This window comes from Dermochelys coriacea, chromosome 6 (assembly GCF_009764565.3).
Source record: "Dermochelys coriacea isolate rDerCor1 chromosome 6, rDerCor1.pri.v4, whole genome shotgun sequence".
Classification (NCBI taxonomy): domain Eukaryota; kingdom Metazoa; phylum Chordata; order Testudines; family Dermochelyidae; genus Dermochelys; species Dermochelys coriacea.
The window spans coordinates 51,682,653-51,691,016 of record NC_050073.1 but is presented as its reverse complement, the minus strand read 5'-3'; positions in this window follow the sequence as shown (position 1 = coordinate 51,691,016).

Here is an 8,364-nt window from a genome sequence, read left to right as displayed (position 1 = left end):
CCATTCCTGCAGCTGCTAGGACCTGGGAGAAATTCTAGATGATCCAGCATGCAATAGCCTGTCTGTCTGCTGAGTAATGGGTTAATGAGAACATATCAGGCCAATGAGAATACCAGTACTTCCTCCACACTGTCAATCTGAGTCCTGAACATGCACCCTCAATACCTTCTACTTAAAACCAGGAAAAATAACCCCCACGCACATTTTTAAATGGGGTCAGGGTTGCATGTGATCACAAGTGCAGCTGTTCAGCAATGCCCTATACTTCTTATCCCCTTCCAGAACATGAACTTGCTTCCCCAGATTCACATACCCAACTAAGCCACACCACACCAGCTACTTTTTCTATGCTCACCAGAGCACCAGTTCCGCACCCCTACTCATACAGTTCAATGAACCCTTACTGGGCTCTAGGCAGCATGATTGTTGTGGGGAGCACTGGCATCTAGTTGTCAGAAATGACACTGGACTAAGAAGCTGATGTATGGCTAAGGTACTGTGATCTTGAGGGATTTCTGAATACAAGAAATGAAAGGTAGGAGGGAGAGAGAGAATAAAAATAAACATTAAAGAAAAAACAACAATGAGGGAAAACAGACACGTAAAAAGTTAGCAGAAAAATTCACCAAGATATTCATTAAAAGGAACATGGAAATAAAGTCAAAGAAGTGGGAAAAGAAATAGAGAGAAAAAATCAAAGGGGACATAACATGTTCATTTTTAAATTATTTAGTAGAAAACTGATCAATTAAAAAGACACTGAAATGTTTTATGATTATATAAAATCAAGCAACATTTTAAATGCTTATACAATTCTAACAGCTCCTTCCACAGAGAAAAGCTATACATGTGAGGCATAACTGCATCTGATAAATAGAGGGAAACTCTGGAACAGTCATATGAGACACTCAAGAGATATTGCCTGACCTAATTGGTCCTCGTTGAAGGCTGTAGTTTTGGAGCTCAAAGTCCACATCAGTGCTAGTGTATGATCTATCAAGTAATTGTGTCTCTTGTCTGGATGGATTCACTATCTGGCTCTGAATGCCCATATAAATACATGAGAGAGACAAGTAGGTGAAGTGATATCTTTCATTAGACCAACTACTGGTGGTGATAGGTACAAGTTTTTATGTCTCACAGAGCTCTTCCTCAGATCTGGAGAAGGTAACAAGAGTGTCTAAGCCAAATACAAGGTGGGACCAATTGTTAAACATAAGGGGTTCACACTGTGGCATTCTGTACCACAAAACAGCACCCTGGAACACTCATATTCATCCCTGTAAAAGAATTATGATATATTTCATACAAAGCATGGCATGTAGGATATCATATGAAAGGTCATGATCTGCTGAAACTCTTTGTTCTGTCAAAATATGTATATCATTAGTGTGTAAGAAGTTATAAGCTTTTGCTGTGTGACTATTAGTGAAATATGCTGTGAGTCTGGAAGTCACCCAATGCTAGCAAGTGACCATGACAAAGGAGGTGACCAACACCTGGGCGGGCATTGAATGATCATGATCATCACCAGCCATTGACCAGAGGGGAATGAATAGTAAACAAGGGATTTACAATTCAATGACAGTTCTGCAAACACTATATAATGGGGACTGCTCAACTCTATGACTCAGTTGTACAAGACCACACCAGGGAGATTGCTCAACCCTGTGATTCAGCAAGGCCCATGAGGCATGCTTGGGCTAATGTCTTCCAGGAACATGGACTGAGGATACAAAGTAGGGGACAATAGCATCATGCTTTGGCCCTTCTCCGCCACCTACACTGGAAGCAACAAGAATACTGGGAAAATAGGATTGCCAATTTTCTAATCGCAGAAAACCGAAAAACCTTGCCCTGCTCCTGCTCCGCCCCAAGGCCCAGCCCCGCTCACTCCATTTCCCCTCACTCCTTCGCTTGCTCTCCCCTACCTTTACTCACTCGCTCATTTTCACTGGGCTGGGGCAGGCAGTTGGGGTATGGGTGGGGGTGAGGCCCCCAGCTGGGGGTGTAGATTTTGGGGTGGGGCCAGGGATGGGAGGTTTGGGGTGCAGGAGGGAGCTCCGGAGGGTGGGGCTAAGGGGTTCAGAGTGTGGGAGGGGCCTCCAGGCTGAGGCAAGGGGTTTGGTGTGGGAGGGGATGAAGGGTTTGGGCTCCGGGAGGGAGTTTGTGTGCAGGAGAGGGCTCAGGGCTGGGGCAGAGGTTGGGGTGCGGGAGGTATGCAGGCTCCCGGCGGTGCTTACCTCAAGCGGCTACTGGGAAGTGGCGACATGTCCCTCCGGCACTGGCGTGGCCATATTAGCAGCTCTTGCAACGGCCACAGAGAGCATTGTGGTAGCTATCCCAGCATGCAAGTGGCTGCAACGTGCTTTTCAAATGGGGGGGGTGGAGTGACAGGGAGTGTGTTGTGTGTATGTTGGGGGAAGAAAGAGTGGGTTTTTGGGGGGCTGAGAGCATGTTAGCATTCTGTCTTGTAAGTTCAAACAGCAGCCGACCCCTCCTTCCCCCCACCTCTCTCTCTCACACACAGCATTCCACAGTAATGGTTGCTTTCTCTCAAAGAAGATAAGCCTGCCAGCTGTCAGAAACGGAGCTTTCAAAGGGCATATCTGCATTCCTACAGCGAGTTCAAAACAATGACAAGAGTGGCCACTTGACTTCAGGGGATTGTGGGATGTTTCCAGAGGCTGATCAGAGCACAGTAATGCAACACCTCATCCACACTGGTGCCGCAGCGCTCCAGTGGGGGCGCAGCAAACGTTATTCCACTCACCGAGGTGGAGTACCAGCAGCGCTGTAGCCATATAGTCAGAGCACTCTATGTGCCTTGCCAGTGTGGATGGGTAGTGAGTTAGTGCATCCGGTTTATAAGGTTTAAGATTTAGATTGTGCACTTACCTTTTATTTTCTTTGATAACTATCTCTGAACTTTTATGCTTACCACTTATAATCACTTAAAATCTCTTTCTGTAGTTAATAAATCTGTTTTATATTTTACCTAAAACAGTGTGTTTTGCTCGAACTGCTTTGGAAATCTCAGCTCAGTTTAAAAGGCTTGTGTGTGTCCTCTCTACATCAAGGGTGGAGTGGGGGCAGACTGGTAATGAACTTATACTGGTCAGGCTTCTGACCTGGCCAAGATGGTACAGTTCTGGGGTCCAAGGCTGGGGAGATTAGCTGGTGCCTTTCTTGTGTGATTTGTGAGTGATTCAAGGAGATTCATGCAATCTAATTGGGTATGGGGCTCCACATGCTGTTGTGCAGAGTGATAATAGTACCTGGGGGTTTGATGTTTGTCACTAGCAAAACACTGTTAGAGACAGCCCAGACTGGAGAGTTAAGGGGGCACAGTGGTACCCCAGTTCCACATTGCACCCCAGGGATCCTGTTACACACACACACACATGCTGTAGAGGACCACTAAAATGAAGTGGGCAATGAAGGGTTAACAGGCAATAAGATGTGTTACAAATTGTTGTAATGAGCCATAAAACCAGAGTCTCTGTTAAGCCCATGTTTTTTAGTGTCAAATAGAGTTATGAATTTAAGTTACCAGGCTCATCTTTTGAAGGTTTTATGCAGGTTTCCTTTGAGCACAAAGATTAAGAGGTCAGGTATGGAGTGATCGCTTTTTGAAAAGGTCACCCATGATTGAATAGGTGTTTTTGTCTTTTATCATTTTTCTGTGTGAGTTCATCTGAGAGGGTATAAATACATGCACATACATGTACAATCTGCATGTAAATATCCTCACCTGTGTTATTAGTAACAGTGTAAATTAGAAAAACTGTATTTTAAAACAGATACTGCTACAAATACATTCAAATCTAATTTACTTCTCACCATTGATGCTGTTCATTTCCTTTCTGCACTTGTCTCAGTTTAGCCAGTTTCATTTTCTGTTTCTAGTCATTTTCGCTATCTAGTTCTCCAGCAAATCAGATGTCCGTGTGAGGAACATAATGCCTAAAGAGAGAGGCAGATTATTAGACAGACAGACATTGTAGTTGAAAGGTTAGACAGGCAAACAGGTTCACTAGCACAAATAAAAGTTCCTGAGATCTCAACAGTGTAGAGAATGTTTAAATAATTGTTCATTGACTTTTTAAAACATTTCATGGAAACATTTTGTAACTCTCTTGTCTTTCTTTTTTATAAACTAAATTTCAATTCTAAAGTACCTGACAGCACCTTGACTATTTTAACAGGAAAAAAAATTGGCCAAATGATTCTCATCTCCACTAGGCGGCACTAAGCGTTCATGGTGGTTTCTCTCCTTGTCCCCAGACTATGCAGAATACAGAAAATTGAAAAGGAGTACTTGTGGCACCTTAAAGACTAACAAATTTATTTGAGCATAAGCTTTCATGAGCTACATTAATATTGTTTAAATCTTACCATAGGAACAAAGCCTAACATAAGAGAAAAAGGATTTTGAAAACAACGAAAGGTCTTGACGCATATCTATCTTACCTAAGCCCTTCCACCCTGTGAGGGGAGCCTAGGAAGAGCTAGGGTGTCTGTCGGTGTCAGTCTGTTTCTCCCAAGCAACAACTTCTGCTGGACAGAGTGTGTCTTTTCAACTATTTATAGTCCTCTTGATCAGCACTGGCAAACCAAGGAAATAGCATCCTCATAGTTAGCTCAGGGATTATCTCAACATGACATCCCCCCAAAGTGAAGGAGTACTTGTGGCGCCTTAGAGACTAACAAATTTATTGTCTCTAAGGTGCCACAAGTACTCCTTTTCTTTTTGCGGATACAGACTAACACAGCTGCTACTCTGAAACCTCCCCAAAGTGTTTACCCAGAGGTGTCTTATCTGGAGCTATTTTCTTGCTTTCAGGCTAATTTCCACAACGGCCTGCTATTAAGCTAAGCCAACATATTGATACAATAAACAACCCAATAACCAGGTCAACATACAGTATTCATAAATTATTACAAAATGCAACCCATATCCACAGACTTAAATGTTTAGCTATGGCCTGTTCTTTATATGTCTTTTCAGATATACAATTACATGACAAGTATTATACTGTTTCCAAGAACAGAAAGTAAAAACTACATATCATGCAACATAAAACATTATACAGAACTACAAGGAAAACAAAGCTTAATTTACATAAATTCTACTTCATAGCAACTAGATATGTCTCTTTCTCCTATAATTGGAGCAGAGAGCTCTGTTCCCTCTAGGCCTTCTAGTTCTGATGCTTACATGAGGAGGCACAGAGCTTGGAGTCGACAGCAAAGCTCAGCAAAGGGACTGGGTTCCAAATATAGCTGGGTTCTAACCAGTACACTGAATCCCAAACTCCTCAATCAGCGCCTGAGCTTCACACTTGTCTTCTGACTCTGAGAATGAGCTGGACCAAAACCCTGGGTCTGAACACCCTAATTTCTAGGAATGCTTAGGTCTGGATTGAAACATCAGGACTGAGGCCCACCTCTAATTTTAGAAGGAGAAGGAAGTTGTCTGGAGCAGAGGGAGCAGTGAGAGAGCAGGTCCCAAGCTAATAATGGGGGAAGGATCCAAATAAACTGGTTGGGAGTGAGACTTGGAAAACAGAGAGAGTGAGAGAGCAAGTAGGTAGAAAGGAGCAGAAATGGAGGCAGGGTCAGAGCTGTGCTTAGGCTTATAGGGTAGGGGGAGTTGCTGTGGAAAAGCAGATTTACCCCTTGAAATACTTCTAGAAGGAGGGACTGATGGGAGTGGAAGATGAGGTTAGCCACAAAGTTTTGAGTGGATTCACAGAAGATTGAACTGTATCTAAGAAATGGGGTGGAGAACAATACTGAAAATACTATGCCACTATGTACCTCAGTGGTGTGACTTCCTTTGTGCTCAGCTCTGCTCAGGTGTCTCTAAGAGGATACAACAGAACTGGTGGTGGCGGGATGTGTGTGTATGTGTTTCAGAGACTGGCAAAATGAGTGATTGGGGGATGAAGGAGCTTCCCTTCATTGTCACTTTATGGGAAAATATGCACTCTTTCAGGATCCATACTATTTCTGACCTTTGTTCTTCTTCCCTCCTCGTCCTCCTTTCTCTTCTTCTCTGTCCCTTTACCTCTCATTTCTCTCCCTGTTTCTGTGTCTCCTTCCCTGCAGTAACTCCCAGTTCCCAGCCCCAGGGGCTCTTCTCCCAACCCCTTCCATAACAACCATCAGCAATGAAATAGCTAATGCTATCATTCAAGTGATCATTGTTAGGCTTTAGAACTAACATGGCAATGATATTGATGAAGGGTGAAAGAATTCATACCTCTCTGAGACATTGTTTCAGGCTGTCTGCAAACTCAGGAAGACATCATTGAATCAGTTATAATTGGTCCCTGTTTGGAAGGGTATCTTCATAATCACAAAACTAGAAACTTATTTTGTATGTGAGAGCTTAGATTGCTTAGAATCTGAATATGTCATGTGAGCCACACAGATACATCACACAAGCTGAATCTGGGCCGTTGGCACTCCTAATATACCTCCCCCCGCCACACACACATATTTGGTGGTGATGCCCATTTGATAAATTGCAGACACATTTGATAATTAATATTATTCATACACCTTTGACCTTCACACTTGTGCTCTGCCTGCTAATCTGTCCCTGCTGGGATTATCTCTAACCTCTGAGCAGCTTCAAACGGATGCCTTTAAGAATAAATAAATACATAAATAACAACCAGCAAAAGCAATGCTTTTCTTTCAATAGAAGAATCACTGTCATGGGAAGAGGACAAGTTATATACAGGCCTGTGCCAGCAATAGACTTAAGGTTTGATATCTTGTGATCAAATAGGTCTAGAAAAAGAAGATTAATATACCTAAAAATGAAGCAAAAAGAAAAGGAGTACTTGTGGCACCTTAGAGACTAACAAATTTATTAGAGCATAAGCTTTCGTGAGCTACAGCTCACTTCATCGGATGCATTTGGTGGAAAAAACAGAGGAGAGATTTATATACACACACACAGAGAACATGAAACAATGGGTTTATCATACACACTGTAAGGAGAGTGATCACTTAAGATAAGCCATCACCAACAGCAGGGGGGGGGAAGGAGGAAAACCTTTCATGGTGACAAGCAGGTACGCTAATTCCAGCAGTTAACAAGAATATCAGAGGAACAGTGGGGGGTGGGGTGAGAGGGAGAAATACCATGGGGAAATAGAACAAGAGGCTACTAGGCAGCTCTCCAACACCACTTTCTACAAGTCATTACCCTCTGATCCCACTGAGAGTTACCAAAAGAAACTACAGCATTTGCTCAAGAAACTCCCTGAAAAAGCACAAGAACAAATCTGCACAGACACACCCCTGGAGCCCCGACCTGGGGTATTCTATCTGCTACCCAAGATCCATAAACCTGGAAATCCTGGACGCCCCATCATCTCAGGCATTGGCACCCTGACAGCAGGATTGTCTGGCTATGTAGACTCCCTCCTCAGGCCCTTCGTTACCAGCTCTCCCAGCTATCTTCGAGACACCACCGATTTCCTGAGGAAACTACAGTCCATTGGTGATCTTCCTAAAAACACCATCCTAGCCACTATGGATGTAGAAGCCCTCTACACCAACATTCCACACAAAGATGGACTACAAGCCGTCAGGAACAGTATCCCCGATACTGTCACGGCTAACCTGGTGGCAGAACTTTGTGACTTTGTCCTGACCCATAACTATTTCACATTTGGTGACAATGTATACCTTCAAATCAGCGGCACTGCGATGGGTACCCGCATGGCCCCACAGTATGCCAACATTTTTATGGCTGACTTAGAACAACGCTTCCTCAGCTCTCGTCCCCTAATGCCCCTACTCTACTTGCGCTACATTGATGACATCTTCATCATCTGGACCCATGGAAAAGAAGCTCTTGAGGAATTCCACCATGATTTCAACAATTTCCATCCCACCATCAACCTCAGCCTGGACCAGTCCACACAAGAGATCCACTTCCTGGACACTACGGTGCTAATAAGCGATGGTCACATAAACACCACCCTATATCGGAAACCTACTGACCGCTATTCCTACCTACATGCCTCTAGCTTTCATCCAGATCATACCACTCGATCCATTGTCTACAGCCAAGCGCTACGATATAACCGCATTTGCTCCAACCCCTCAGACAGAGACAAACACCTACAAGATCTCTATCATGCATTCCTACAACTACAATACCCACCTGCTGAAGTGAAGAAACAGATTGACAGAGCCAGAAGAGTACCCAGAAGTCACCTACTACAGGACAGGCCCAACAAAGAAAACAACAGAACGCCACTAGCCATCACCTTCAGCCCCCAACTAAAACCTCTTCAACGCATCATCAAGGATCTACAACCTATCCTGAAGGACGAG